At 33.8% G+C, this 13,097-nt stretch overlaps 1 long non-coding RNA gene across 1 annotated transcript; it reads left to right on the top strand.

The window, feature by feature from the left end:
* The first annotated feature begins 4,013 nt into the window (after positions 1-4,013).
* LOC127157193 (uncharacterized) lies at positions 4,014-12,726 on the top strand. Its single transcript, XR_007825857.1, has 3 exons — positions 4,014-4,075; positions 5,741-6,010; positions 12,460-12,726. It is a non-coding gene; the product is annotated as an uncharacterized LOC127157193 (long non-coding RNA).
* Positions 12,727-13,097: the final 371 nt, after the last annotated feature.

The following is a 13,097-nucleotide window of genomic DNA, read 5'->3' as shown; positions in this document are numbered from 1 at the left end:
AAGTGCCTCAGTCTCATTGAATCAACAAGTTCTTATCTAATTCATTTGATTATTTCTTAATTTAGTTTCAAATAACAAGAATGAATCACTTAACATAAGTAAATTTGTTTTATTCTCGTTAATCAGACATATTTGAATCAAGTAAGTGGCTAGTTGACTTTTTTGAGTGTAGGAAGGCCCTCTTTAGTTTTTTTTGGAGCTCACAACACGAAAATATGAGACGAGAGATATTGTATAAACCATTAGATAAAGGAGGGCTAGCAGTGCCAGAGTCGGAACTAAACTGGAGTCTATGTTTTTGATGCCCATTCTAAAAGCCTGTTGGTCTGAGAATTCGGAAATTGTGTGGCATTGGTTTGCCAAGCTTTGGGTAGGTCAACAGGTGGCTAATGCCTGGGGAATAAGACTTCCACAAAATACTCCTCATGCTGAATATAGGCCCAAAATGTATGATAGGGTGCTACTCCCTTTAAGGAAAGTGAAAGCCTCTCACATCCCTTATGAGGAAATAAACTGTGTAATTATTCAAGGCATGTTATGCCCAGGATTAGAGAGGATTACCCCAGTGGGAAAACTAACTGAATCTGAGTGTATTACGGTTTGGAAGAATGTAAATAATAGTTTTTTGTTTAACTCTCACAAAGATATTGCTTGGCAAGTGGTACACCAATGCTTACCTACTCGGGTATTTCTGGAAAAAAGGAAATGTACAAAGAGTCCACAATGTCCTAAGTTTAAATGTGGTGAAGACGAGTCTATCAGCCATTTATTTTGGTCTTGTAAACATGCTAGGGAGGTCTGGTCCCTGGTACAAGAATGGATGGCTGAGTTATATAGAGTACCAACTGAACTGGACATTTTGTATGGTGAGCTGAATAGTGTGAACTCTGATGAATGGATTAGATGGTGGACAGTTATTAATGTCAAAGAAGGGATATGGAAGGCAAGAAATATTTCTTGTTTTAAAGGATATGATATACCAGCGGAAATAGTGGTTTCGTCAAGTCTGGTGTCTATTCGGGACTATGTGCTAAGAGACAGGAAAACCCTTTCCTTTACAGAAATACTTGAGAAATGGAAATGTTCGATAAACTCTCAGATTCTCCTTCACCTTAGGGATGAAATGGAGGAATGAATTTGAAGATTATTGGCACTTTCTTTTGCCTGGCATTTTCCTTATTTATGATGTTAGAATTAGGTATTGTGTCAGAATGGAATTAAACATATTGATATTTTATTAATAATGGAAAAAAGGAAAAAATATAATAAAATAAGAGAATAAATATAAAAGGTTACAGAATATGATGAATGGATTCTAATTACGGGATTACTTTCCGCGTTTTAAATTAATTGTAAGGAATCCTTTCTGATCTGTAAAAAAAAAAAAAAAAAAAAAAAAAAAAAAGTTTTAAAAACATCTGTCTGTTGACAGATATGGTTACACTATAACGGTTGCTTAAAAATTGTGATATTCTTCTTTGGTGATTTTGTTTGTTAATATCAGGTGTCTTCAATAATGATCAATCATCACTTAATTAATTACTTAATTATCTCATTAACTTTTACTCTGCTTCAGTGTTACTTTTGACACTCTTGAGTGTGGAATCAAATAAACTCCCAGGAGAGTTGATTTAACACTGGACTTTTGGACAAAGTTAAAACTATCTAAGCATTTTCAGCAAAAAGGTTATGCTTGCGACCGCTGTAGGTTTACCCCAGCCTCTCGTTGTGCACATTTGTTTTGGCCCTGAATAAAGCTTAGGGGCTTCTCGTCCACTGTTTTTGAAACTGTCTCTGTTTTTTCAGATAAATCAATCTGCCCTTGCCCACTGATAGCCATTTTTTGGAATTACTCCTGTATCATATAATCTCACAAAGATACGATCTGATTGTACAGCTTTTGTCATGCTGTTGGCCAAATGACTAATATTGCTGAAGTGGAAGGATCAGAAGCCTCCATCTTCAAAACAATGGATTTGTGACGTCCTCTTTTTTCTAAAGTTGGAGAAAACTAAATATTCTATAAGAAGCACTTCTAGCGAGTTTAATAAAGCTTGGGGCCCTTTCAAACAATATGTCAGGGAACATATTTCATTGTCAAACATAGACTGAATCTTATTTCTAGCATTTTTTTGTTTGTTTTTCTTTAGTTAAACTCCATTGTATGATACTCATTGTGCATTTTCATTGTTTTCCTAAGCCACACTTCTATTCATTTTTTTTTAAATTATTAGTATTATTATTATAATTTATCTTTTTTTTTATGAAGTTGTTAAGTTGATCTTGTCTTTTTTTCCTGTTTTGTTTTCTTCAATCTTTGTAACATTGTCAAAAAACTCATAAAGTTATACAAAAATAAATAAATAAACCTGAAGAAATTATACTCGGCTGTTTTCAACATTAATAATAATGATGATGATAATAATAATAATAATCATAATAATAATAATAAATGTTTTTTGAGCAGTAACTTGACTTATAGTGTGTCCTAACTTCATCACACATGGCCTTTCCCTCTTGGCTGTATTTTTCTTAAATAAATAATGACACAGTGTGATATGTCATGTGATGATGTTTATCTGAGGATTTATTTTCCACACTTTAAGATCTGCCAAGAACCAGATTTTTTTTTTTTTTTTTTTTTTATGTTCTGATACAGAAAACCAGGAAATTCAATAGGGTGTCCTAACTTTTTCACATGACTGTGTATATATATATATATATATATATATATATATATATTTATATTTATAATATAATATATATATATATATATATATATATATGTTGTTTTACTGTAAAAAAAATTCAGTTCAATTACTATTCTTGTACAGAAATGTACATAGGAGGTCACAAAAGAAGAGCTTTAGTTTTGAATAACTATGCGTATATGATATATCCAAAAATATAATATAATGGTAAAGGTGTTTGCAACATAGGACAAATGTTTGCTTTTGAGATGTGTTAGTGATATTTTGAATGCAGTGCTTCATTTTGCAAGAGATGTGAGGCATGTTTTATTTTGTGTGTGCAATTCTTGGATTTGTGTGTAAAGTTTTGAAAAAAAAAGAGGCAAAGTTTTGAAAATGTGTGTAAGCAGTTGAACAAAACCGTAAGATGAATGTATTGACCAAACACAACACGAGACAAGAACTGCAGCCTGATGAAAGTATTTATTTCTCACTGTTGTAAAATCCTGTAGTGCATCATTACAATTAAATTTTGCACAGAAAATCAGAACATATTCTAAACACAATATAGTACATAAACTATATTGATGAGTGTTGTGGGAGGTGCTGGAATAACGGAACCAGTTTGTGTTTGCATTAGTCCAATAGCCTGTCCAAAAATGTGAGTATGTGTAACATGTTGTAAGGACCTATTTTAACATGCTGATGGTGGACTCCATTCTGTGTGATTGCAGCATTTATTGTGAAGTTAACACCACGTTGGCCCGGGACATTCAAAATGTTTTTCCCTATTCCTTTTTCTCTACTGCAATACTGCCTTTCCTTTTTGTTGAAGACAAAAATTCACCTGTTGCCTTTTTATAGTGCTTACACCTTGACTGTTGAGTTTACAGTTAAGCACCGAAGTGTCTGCACACCTGATGGACGTGTTTGATCAGTTGGTTCATGTGTGTAGTATTTTGGAAAGCAGTGCCTTAAAATGGCAAAAAAGTGACATCATGCTAGATTTCTGTGTCTAATGTACAGAAGTGTGTTTAGTGTCTCACAAAACAATGTGTGTAGTGTTTTGCAAAAAGTGTGAGGCTGAGAATTCTGTAAATTTGGGCTGAGATTTTGGTCCCTGGGTGTCAGATTTTTACTAATTGTGTGTTTTTAATTTTAGTTTGTAATCGTAAAAAAAAAAAAAAAAAAAAAAAAAAAAAATAGAAACCTGTTTTGTGAAGCTGAGAAACATTTAAGAGTAAAATCATGGTGTTTTACAAGCAAAGGAAGAAGAGTACACCTTCATATGGCTAATATAATATACACAACATCAGCTCAATGCTCACATTTTCTTTTTGTGTTTTTAGTGCTGATTTCAATCATTCACTCTGGACAAACTGAAGGTGAGTGAATTTAATCACATATTTACATGAATGATTGTACACTGTTACAAACTAGCTGTGAAAAGAGTGTTATGATTTTTATTGGTAATGAATACATCTTTTTAACAACACAGCAAAAAGCCTGGTGTTAAATTAATTCTCCTTGGAGTTTATTTGGCTCCACATTCAAGAGTGTTAAAAATAACACTGAAGAGTATCAAATGAACACTGAACAGGAGTTAAAGTTAATGAGATAATTACTCATTAATTATGTGATGATTGATCATTATTAAAGACACCTGATGTTAACAAGCAGACTCACCAAAGAAGACAATCACAATTTTTATGTCACCATTATAGTGGCGAGTGTTTGTATTAGTTAGGCTCTTGACCTTTTTTTTTTTTTTTTTTTTTTTAAACTTCAGTTTTTGTTTCACTGCTAGAGTTATAACAGCCAAACAAACTAAGAGCACAAATCCTTAGGTGGTGATGGTTGTGTTAATATAACCATTATTTGATATGAGTTGTTGAATTTCTTTAGAATCTAATCTATGAACTATATTTTGTTCATGTAACTCATGCTAGATTCTAAACAAATTCAGTGATTCATGCTAAATAATATCAGTTTTGTGATTCTGTATTAGAAGATCCTGTTACTCATATACAGTTTCTATTCTTTAGAGTTTTTCTTTAATTCAAGAGTATGCTTTCATTTTGACACACACAGACATCAAGAACCAGTGTATGAATCTCAACAACGGAGACAAACAGCATATTCAGATGAACAGATCAACTCTGAACATCACAAAACAATCTACTGAAAAGTCACATAAAAACAGCAAAAACAAAAGAAAATAGTAACAATTACAAAGACAATTCAGCTCATAATTTATTCATGCTGCAATGCATGATGGGATCCATGGATGAGTTCTGATTGGCTACAACATGCTTTTTGATGGTCACCGCTGTTGTGATTCTCACACTGATTCTTCAAGTGTGCATCTTAATTAAATATCATATGGAATTTTTGATCAAAAATAAGTTTTAATAATAGTTTTGATTATAGGTGTTACGTTGTTTACAAGATTGATGCAACCAGTAAAAAAAAAAATAAATTTTACAGATCATTACCCAAAAATTACAGCAAAACATAATGAAGGCCGCATGATTGTTTTTTCTTTGCTTTGCCTGGTTGTTATAACTCTGTTACAACAGCAAAACGAAATCTAATTTTAAAAATGTGAGTGTGAAGAGTCCAACTAATACGATCATCGTTTAATTAATGTGTAAAATAAATAACACTAATTGTTATTTCATTAATTTTTACTCTGCTTCAGTGTTAATTTAACACTCCTGAGTGTGGAGTCAAATAAACTCCCAGGAGAGTTCATTTAACACCTGCTTTTTGCTGTGCAGTTTCTTCTGTGTTGTGACTAGAGGAACAATTTACAGTAGCAGTGACAATACACAGTTCCTCACATAATGAATTGCTCTGAGAAATTAGTGAACATGTTTTATAAGACACTAAATAAGTGACTATAACAGCTATAGATCAACACTTCGGTCTAACCTGATATAGCATGTGTGTTTTGCAATAAACAGTTTATACAGTAAAAACAGCTCATTTTATTATTTTATTATTATATTGTCACATTATTTTTATTGTGAATTGTTGTCAATGTACAGAAAATAAAACAAAAGCCAAAGTGACCATTGAACCTGCTCAACATGTGTTCAGAGGAGACACAGTCACTCTCAGATGTGAAATAAATGGTGAAGGAGTCACTAACAGTCACTGGTATAAAGAAGGTTTGACTGGTGTTTTTAGCAAACTAAAGGAACACACATTCAGTTCTGTTACTGAGTCTGACGCAGGTAAATACTCCTGTTATGGATCAGCAACACAAGGATCAACCTGGTCACAAATGAGTGATGCAGTTACACTGACAGTATCAGGTGAGTTTGATCATCTCTTCATACACACAAACACACGTTTAAAGTGTTATTAATGAGTGATTTCTTTTCAGCTCCCAGCAGTTTTCTTAAAGGGGCCGTTGGATGTCCATTTTTCACAAGTTGATACGATTCTTTAGAGTCTACATGAAAAGTCTATAACCTACTTTGTTTAAAATTCCCCAATGGTAGTGTAAAACAACACCCTTTTTACCTTGTCAAAAACAGCTCTGTTCACAGCGACCCGTTTCGGCGCATGTGCTTTTAAATGATAATGAGCTACTGTTCACCCCGCCCCTCTCTTCCATTCTGAAGTCACCACTCTTATTCACGCAGTTAAAAAATGATTAAAATACGTTTATAAATGACTTATTAGTCATTAACAAACACCTTCAAAAACCCTCAAGAAAACCTTAATATAGTGTAGTGGACGTGACAAAGCAGCCACTGCAAATCAATTGGTGCTTTTTTATTATTATTATCGTTTGCATTTAGTGTTGTTTAAAGGTATATTGTTAATTTGTGGTTTTTTTTTGTTTGTTTGTTTTATGTTGTGATTGTATTGCATTGTATTCTGGGACCACCTCGAAAACGAGATGGTGCATCATGGGGTTAATCCTAATAATGAAAATACTAAAAATTGAACTTTGTGTACATACACAACAGAATGAGATCACGTCAGGTGTAGACACAGCGTGAGACTTAACTTTAGTCTCATTCATCTTGGAACTTGCTAACTAGCACATTATTTGGAAATACAATTTGCAAATATTCATTAAAAAACAAAAAACAAAACTCTTCTTCTGGAGGTGAAGCTTGATCACAAACAATCTGTGTATCATTCGTACATTTGTTTTGTTCGATTTCTACATGTGGTCAGCCAAATATCAAACCATGCCGTCAGTTCTTCCACAGTTTCACGCAGAATAATAGTCCTCCGCTGCTGCAGTTGAACGGATAATTCACGTGTTTATTGAAACTACATTTAAACATTTTCTCATCAAACAACCACAATAATGATGGCTCAACACAACCCGTAGCCTAGACAGAGCTTTCTTCTCTGTAGACATAAATTTATTTACGCTTTGCATTAGTTGGCAGGGTTTGATGATACATTAAAAAAAAAAAAAAAGTGAAAGTCGTGATTCTCTGCCATTAAAAGTGCAAGCAGGGCATTTATTTAGTTAGTTAGTTATGTATTTATTTATTTAGTTAGTTATTTCCAATAAATAAATAAACAGACAAATAAATAAATAAATTGATAAATAAATCAGACAATAACAAGGTGAGCAGGCCTAACATATAGTTCATACAGTTCCAATAAGTTGCAATGTGTTAAATAAACTCTAAGCAGATAAACGTACCCTGTCTAGTGCAGACCAGTAGTGAAGTGTAAATACACAACAGTCATAACAAGTTTATTTCATTAATATTGGGTATTAATTGTTGTCAAATAATTGATGTGTTTTATTTTCTCTGCTAACTAAACTTCCAGAGCAAGTCATTGTGTGTTCTCTCCGCACTGTCATTGCACACATAAACATTAACATTTACTTCACCTCACTTCATGGCAAATCCTTAAATTAATGGTATTCAGAAAACAAACAAGAATAAAAAAATATATATAAGTAGCCATGCAAAATAAAAATATGCTAGCCTATTTAAAATTAGTGCCATTATAAACAAGATTTATTTTAACATAATAACTTACCTCAGCAGCGGAAACAACTTACTACTCTGTCATTTACAGTCGTACAGATAAGAGCAGGACATCATTCAAAATGGGAAAAAAAAAAAAATCTTTTTATTTGCGTAAAATTAAAATGAGTGCAAAATTCATCCCTTTGAAAAATGTAGAAAACAATAGAATATTTCTATTTCTAACTGATAATAATTAAGCAGCAAAACCGCATATTAGAATAATTTCTGAAGAGCCGTGTCACACTGAAAACTGAAGTAATGTTGATGGAAATTCAGCTTTAATCACAGAAATAAATAACATTTTAAATTAACAGACAAACATTATTTTAAGTATAATATTTCATATTATTATTTTTACTGTATTTATGGTCATATAAATAAAATAATAATAATAATAAAATATTAAATTAATAATAACATAGAATAAAATAATTCATGTGAAATAGCAAATTATATAAACACATTTTATTTATTTATTTATTTTTTATTACATTCTTTTAAATGTGAATTGTTGTCATTGTACTGAAAGACCAAAACCCAATGTGACCATTAAACCTGCTCAACATGTATTCAAGGTTTGCATCATCTCTTCTCAGGTGTTTGGTCATCGCAGATCTTCTGCTGTTCCAAGCAAAAAATTATATGTTCAAAAACCAGGCAGATAATGAGCATTTGATCAGATATAACTAAAGTACAAGATTATGAGATACATTATGTGAATGATTGGTTAAAGAGATGTGTTTTTAATCTAGATTTAAACAGACAGAGTGTGTCAGTGTCACATTCCTGTGGACTGTTTCGTTGGTTTTTCCCTCTTGTGTCCTTATTTGGTCTTTCCTGTTCCGTTTCTTATTATGACGTCATTGTTTAATCACTTACACCTGTCCTTGTCTCATTAGCCTGGCTATATAAGTTTGATTCAGTTCTTTGTTCCTTGTCGGTTCTTAATTTTAGTTTTTGTTGTGTTAGTGTGTGTTTTCCCTGCTGTTTCTGCTTGTTCCTGTTCCCTGTCTGGATTATATATATTAAAGCACGTTGGCGTTTAGTTTAATTATGGTAAACTGCTGTACCTTCCTAACACTCAGTAAATAATGTGTCTCTTTAACTGCTGCTATAGATGTAGGTGGTGTGGCACAGTAGGTCAGTATCTGTGCTATTAACCTAAAGTTTGTGGGTTTGATCCCCACCAAGGGTTGTCTTAGGGTGTGTTTACACTTATGTTTGATTCGATTAAAACAAACCCTGTTATGTTTGCTCTAGTGCGGTTCATTTGAGTAAGTGTGAACCCTGGTGCGCACCAAACAAGCGGACCGAGACCGCTAAAAAGATGGGTCTCTGTCCGCTTCCAAACAGGGGCGGCACTAGGGCTAATCATTTAAGGCTCGAGCCCCGAAAGATTTTTCTCTATCCCTGAATGTTTTTACGGGTTGGTATCGCCCTATGATTTCCAAGGAATTCACGGATTTGTCAAAGTTTGAATAAATTAATCAAAAGCCGGTCATTTCACTTCAATCAAATCGTGATATGGACTAGTATCTGTAAATATTCAGCCCCCAAATACCATTTAAATATGAATCCTGCATGTTCTGCATGTCTCTTTATGAATGAATGGTGGAGACATATGCACGGTTTCCTTTACTACGCACACGTAACACTCGCTGTGATTTCAGCGTCTGCAAAAAAAATGCAAGAACAACATCTCCAGAACTGCTCTGAGAGTACTTCATGAGCATTTCACTGTTTTATTTGAGTAAACCAGGGTCATACACTCACAGAAATTTAAAGGTATTCATGGCAACCCGTCAAAATAAAAGTTCGGTTTAGCTTGTAGACATTGTACCAGAAATATATTACTTTATACTTTATTATTATTTTATTTTTTTATATATTACTTTTATCATTCAGTAGAATGTAAGTACCATAGTATTACTACTACTGCTACTGTTGAAAAATTAATAAAACTTTGTTACACAATATTTCTTCCATCTTTTAAATTTAAATAGTACAACCTCTTTATTTGCCAAAAAATAAAATTTAATTTTCATTAATTAAAAGATAAATTCATAATTTATGCCTTTATTTGATAACCAGAAAAATTTAAATAGAAATAAAAAAAAAAGTTACGTTCAAATAAATAGACATGCAAAAACAAATTTGGCAACAATTTCAAAGGGCCCTAAACATAATTTTTGATAAATTGACGTTAAAGTTTCATTGTTTTAATTAATTACACATTTTTGTTGTTGTTGTTGTTTTTAATTAATAAAATTACATTTAACCATTAAAAAGGAGTCCAGAAAAATTAAAACAGGAAAAATAAATAAATAAATGAATTTCGAAAAAAAATTAAATGGGGCTATTTTTGCATGCAAATATATATTTGTTACAGTTGTAAATAGATTTTCAAATGTATTACTGTATTTGTCTAATGTATATTGTATTTTGTGATGAATTTTTGGTAAATTATTATAACAAAATTATAAAGTGTTATAATACTTTTGATTGCTATTTGCAGTGATTTACTATTTACTATTTTTCATAGTGTAACAACACTGTTTTGTGTCACTGCTTTGGCAAAGTATCTGTCAAATTAAATAAATTCGAAGGAACGATATGACTTTGTTCACACGATCAGTTGATGATCCGATGTTTTCAGAGTATCAGAAGAGGGGTGAGTCAGGTCATTGACCTTTTTTCTTTGTTCAGTTTCCACACTGAACATGGGTTAACTTTGAGCTCTTATTTTTGAACTCTTAAAGTGCACCAGATGAATTTACCTTTAAAATATATTAAAATTTTCTCCCGGGGGGGGGCAATGCCCCCGGACCTCCCTAGAAGGATCCAGGTTCACCCACCTGTGTCTAACAAAATTTTACGTAGGTATGATGTGAGCTCCCATCCACCACCACTAGCCCCTTTTTCAAATCCTAGAAATGCCCCGGATTCCAAACAAACTCTGGAGTTTGAATGAAATATGAATGCAACACAGACTAAATACTTCTAAACTAACCAAAAACAGGAAGTAATGACAAGCAAAGGGCAAACATGCAGCAACAAGGAGGTAAAAGTGCCTTTTATGAGCTCTTTGTGAGTTCACAGATGGTGAAAATAAAATCAAAAACATGCAACTTTGATCACGCTTAGTCCAGCAGACGGCATTAGGTGTATTCGACTTAAAGCGGCGCTGAACAGAGCGATCAGTGAATGGGTACTTTGATGTCATACACCCGCAGCACCACTTTATGTCGAACACACCTTTTCCTTTAGTTTGTAATGTTCTGTGAGTTCCATCAAGACATATACATCATTCAACCCATCAATCAGGTTGTGAACGTTTCACTGTGCTTTTAGGTTCACATCTTTAGGTTCGCTGTCAAAAATGTCAGTGTGAACGCTAACCAAACTAACTGAAGTATGAACACACCTTTGTAACCCCCAGTATTTCCCCTCCCCAAATGGGAAGAAGGTAGGGAAAAAAAAAACATTTTGCTTAATGTTTAGATATTTATTTCAATTTTCTTTAGTATAAACTATAGGGTTAGCTGTTTCTTTAAGAACGGTAGTTTGTACAGAGGATGGGTTGTAATGCCAACGGGGAAAAGCGAGAGAGGGGAAGTGTGCCTATGTGTGTATGAGGGATTAACATCCCGATTAATCCGAATAGGATTGATTTCTTTCATTTGCTTTTGAGAGAACACTGCGACTAGTTAATCCAGCAGATCGCTGGCTAATGTTATTCGTCTATGTGGCTCGGAGAAGCGGTGCGTCATCAGTCAGTTTCATCCATATTCGAGCGAACTCCGTGCGAACTATTTGAAACTGCTAAGCGACTCATTGTGATCTATTAGTGAAGTCACCGACCTGGAGGGCGGTGGACCCAAATCTACCAACGTGAACAACGCGGATACGGAAGAGCAAACGCGCGCATCAAAGGCGGCCTGCCCTGCGCTACGAGCATCCGAAATCGGGAGAACTTATTGGATTAAAGGTACCTCCGTTCTAATTTTGCTGGCTCTTTGGAGTGAAGGGGCCCATTATTTTGTTTATATCCCGGCCACAACGATCACCAGCAACGGTACAGGCCTGCAACAGGGGTGGGAGAAATTGTTTGTGCCTATGTGTGTGTGTGAATGGGCCCATGTGAATAAGTTATTTAAAGGTTACAGTGAAATTTGAATATATAGCGTAAGGAAAGGTTTATAATTATATTTCCATTTATCCTGTGAGTACGTTCAAAGTGCATTTGAGCTGCACTGAAAAAGGGGGTTGTCAGAGGAAGCCTCTAATACAGGGGTTGAGGGGGGAACCCAATGTGATTTGATTGCTGTGACATTTGTAATTTTTCATTAGTTATTTTATTTTCCTTTTATTTAAGTTCATTGGTTAAATAAACACTGTCATAGTATTACTTTAATCCATCTCTGTAATTCATTCCTGGTGAAAGGGAAATTATCTATATAACCCAAGTAAAAGTTAAATCTGACCCACCCTACGTTGTTGAACACATGTGACCCACTAGGGCATTTTATAGTTAACCTTGTTATTCTCAAATCCGAGGTTTAAGAGAGGTTCCTTGGTTTATTCAGTCGAGAGACTATCCTTTTACGAACCCGTGCGCCCATCCTAAGTGCTCAGGTAGCCACCCTGAGGGGGAAGAGGGCACTACACCTTTAAAGTGGCATGTTTTTGTATTATATTATCACAATTTTATTTTATATATTTATGTATTTTGTTTGTTTGTTGTTGTACAGAAAGACCAAAATCTAAAGTGACCATTAAACCTGCTCAACATGTATTCAGAGGAGAAACAGTCATTCTCAGATGTGACATATATGGTGAAGGAGTCACTAGCTGGAGCTACAGCTGGTATAAAGAAGGTTCAACCAGTGTTTTCAGTGATCGACAGAAATACACATTCAGTTTTGTTACTGAGTCTGACGCAGGTAAATACTCCTGTAATGGATCAGAGACAGAAGGATCACGCTGGTCACAAATGAGTGATGCAGTTACACTGACAGTATCAGGTGAGTTTGATCATCTCTTCATACACAGATGTTTAACATGTTATTTAAGAGTGATTTGCTTCTTTTCCTTTACATTATGCAGTGCTTTTAAAACTAAAATTTCCTCACATGATTTCCAAACCAAGTCTCACAAAAGTTGGGTGGATAGATACTAGATTTAGTAACAGCACCCCCTACTGGTCAGAAATGATACCAATTTATCCATCACCATCATTTAAATGATTATGTAAACTGTGGTATATTATTATTATATAATAATAATACATTTTATTTATAATGCACTTTATATCCACACAGAATCCCAAAGTGCTACAGATTAAAAACAAAAAATGTTAAGAATCATTCAAAAAGTAGGTTTTGAGGCC

This window comes from Labeo rohita, unplaced genomic scaffold (genome assembly GCF_022985175.1).
Source record: "Labeo rohita strain BAU-BD-2019 unplaced genomic scaffold, IGBB_LRoh.1.0 scaffold_1005, whole genome shotgun sequence".
Lineage (NCBI taxonomy): Eukaryota > Metazoa > Chordata > Actinopteri > Cypriniformes > Cyprinidae > Labeo > Labeo rohita.
This window is presented reverse-complemented; position numbering and strand designations above follow the sequence as displayed.